Genomic DNA, 2,886 nt, shown 5'->3' on the forward strand with positions numbered 1-2,886 from the left:
GTGTCCCCCGGGGCACAGGCCACTGCCAGGGACCTTGTGCCCTTCCTGTGGTGTAGTGTAGTGTGGTGGTTGAGGTGAGTGGGTTTGTGTGAGAGAGACCCTGCAGATGCCCCTGGAGTTGTGGGGTTCTCTCTGATGGGGGCAAGGTCACCAGATGTGGCCTGAAACGTGACAGCTGGTGGACTCAGCAACCTCTTTGGAGCCTTTGTCCTTCAGGGAGGTGTTTTTCCATGCTACTTTTGCTACTCGTGACTTAGTCCACCTAAAACATGCATCTGGTTGGACCAGATAGCACCTTCAGAAACTCCTTTGTGACAGAAATTAGTAGAAGAGACTAACAAGGGCTTTGAAATCAGAAGCTAGTTTGGGTGTGTCGTGGTGGGCAGCAGCCCGGGGCTGCACGTGTCCTTCCTGAGTGGGTGGCAGAGGAGAAGCTCTGCTCTTCTCACAGCTGCTGTTTTCTGCTGGTGTGTTCCAGTGGAAGCAATGTGTTCCAGGTTCTGCTGACTTCGAGGTGCGTTTGGTTTGCCATTACTCATTAGAGCTCGTGAGGAGGCCGGAGGAGCGTGACCTGTGAGCGCCCAGGCTGTGTGCCAGGGGCTGCAGCCCCTGCAGGGCTGTGCTGGTGCTGGTCAGCCCTTGCTCTGCCTTCCAGCGTGCTCCAGCAGCTCTGCAGGCAGAGGTTTGTCCCCCCTGGTGCTGCACGGCCGGACGCTGCGCCTCGGGGTGGGCGTCACTGGGCTGGGGTGGGAAGGGCTCTGTGGGCAGTGCCAGGGAGGGCAGGCAGAGCAGAGCCCCAGGGCCCTCGGTGCCAGCGAGTTTTCTGTCCCCCCCTTGTTGCCCAGCATTTAGCAAACTCACAGTAATGTTTTTGATTAAGGAGAGAGCTCCTACCGTGGTAGGTCTGGCAGGACGTGGGTTTCCCAGAAAGGAGTGTGCTGTTAACGTGCTGGAGCCAAGAGCAGCGTGCCCCCCCTCTGCAAAATCTGCATTTCACAACCCCCTTTAATTACCAGTCAGAGAGCAAAGATGCACTGCTCTGGGTGGTTCTGTGTTTAAAGGTTTTGCTGTTTTGTGGCTTGTGGGGAATTTTCTTGGTGACCTAAAAGTTCTAAACATGTGCAGAAGCTTAAACATGTAGAGTGGGTCAGATTGCCAACACTGGTAGCTCTGGTTGCCAAGCAGTGACTTGGCATGCAGCTGAAGGCTGTAGAAGTTGCTTTTCATGCTTGTAGATGGTAGAGGATGGAGAATCAGCACTGTTAAATGCTGGTACTGAGCTATACAGAACAAAGTACGCATTGGGCACTTCTGTAATGCCGACTGTGTCCAGAAAGACTGGTTTGCAGAACCTCATACCGGTATCTAAAATGCACTTTAGGTTATTTTATCTTTAACCCAATTGCTGCAATTTCTTTTGTATATACTTTCACAAAGTTTATTTTTGCTCTGAGTAAAAGATAACAGGGGTGTGCAAAGATGAGCACTTAACTTGGTGCAATACTTGTAGCTAAAGATCCTTGTCCCGCGTGGTGGGTCTGTCTGTGTCTGTCTGGCGGAGCAGATTTCCTGAGTGCTCGGTGAGGTGCTGCCCTTCCCTGCCGAGGCCCGAGAGACATTATGCATCATTTGGAACGTCCAATCTATGCAAATACTCCTCTGAGAGCACTGGGCTTCAGCAGCCTGTTCTGCCACGCCCTGCGGTGGGCGGCCGCGCTCCCCGGCGTGTCCTCCCCTCGTCCCCGTGTTCCGCCACACGAGCGTGACCAGGAGTGGCCAGTGGGTCTGAAAAAGGCATGTTGCACCTTTAGAACTTGTCTTCGAGGTCGTTTTTGATGTCATGTTACCTGCCTTACTTCACGGAGGATGGGGCTTCTGCAGCCCTCCGAGATCCTGTGTCTGCAGCTGCAGTGACACTGTCAGGCTGTTTACAGAGCTCCTCCCGGGCGGTGCCGAGCACGGCGCGGGGAGCAGAGTGAGGACTGGCCTGGCGGCTGTGGGGGAGATGGGTCCAGGTGGAACTGGGCTTGGAGATGAAAAGCTGTTGCCCATCAGGGCGTGGGGGTGGGGGCATGGCTGGAAACTGAAATGAGGGGCAGCCAGCTCCGTGGCGTAGAGCAGACAGGATCCTGGTGCCACGTTCTTGGTTCTGCCGCTGCCTGGCTGAGGCATCTCGGGCAGTCACTCGACCTCTCCGTGCCTTGGTTTCCTCCCTGTGAAATTAGGACAATGAGCTTGTCTTTGTCCAACGCTTTAAGATCCGTGGGTGGAGAGTCCTTGGCATTAGTGATCTGAGCTAGCTTGGCAGAATTGCTGGAGTCAGTTTGGACTGTAAGGCAAAAACAAAAGAAAAGATCATGTCTTTAATAAACCCAACAAATTGCTGATTGCATAGTTTTTAATTGTACACTATTTTTTCCGTAACATATTTTGGAAACAACGTCAAGTTTTTATAAAGGTTGCCTGTAGTTGATACTCATGGACAGGGCTGAACTTTTAACTTTTTTGCGTCTTGTCTTGATATGTATCATATGTTCTAGAAGTTGGATTCTGTGTCTGCACTGAGAAATGCAAATTAAACTGGATATTTATGTGGTAGTGTTCATAGTCTAAGTGTGTGTCTCCTTGGAATGAGTTTAAAAATCCCACACCATGCTTTTGGTGGTGTGCAAGCTGGCCAAAATTTGGTTCATTATGCAGTGTACACTTTCAAATAAATGCAGTTTCTACTTTTTCTTAAAAGAAATTTTTTTCATATGATCTTTTTCAGCAGAATCAAGGGTATGTTTTTGCAGTACCGTAGTTGCAGTAGCTGGTGTTCCTCGCTGTGTAGCTTTGTGTCCTTCCACTCGCTTGCTGACCCGGAGCTGTCTGACCTTGTTCTGG

This window comes from Merops nubicus, unplaced genomic scaffold (assembly GCF_000691845.1).
Source record: "Merops nubicus isolate BGI_N331 unplaced genomic scaffold, ASM69184v1 scaffold23996, whole genome shotgun sequence".
NCBI classification, from domain to species: Eukaryota; Metazoa; Chordata; class Aves; order Coraciiformes; family Meropidae; genus Merops; species Merops nubicus.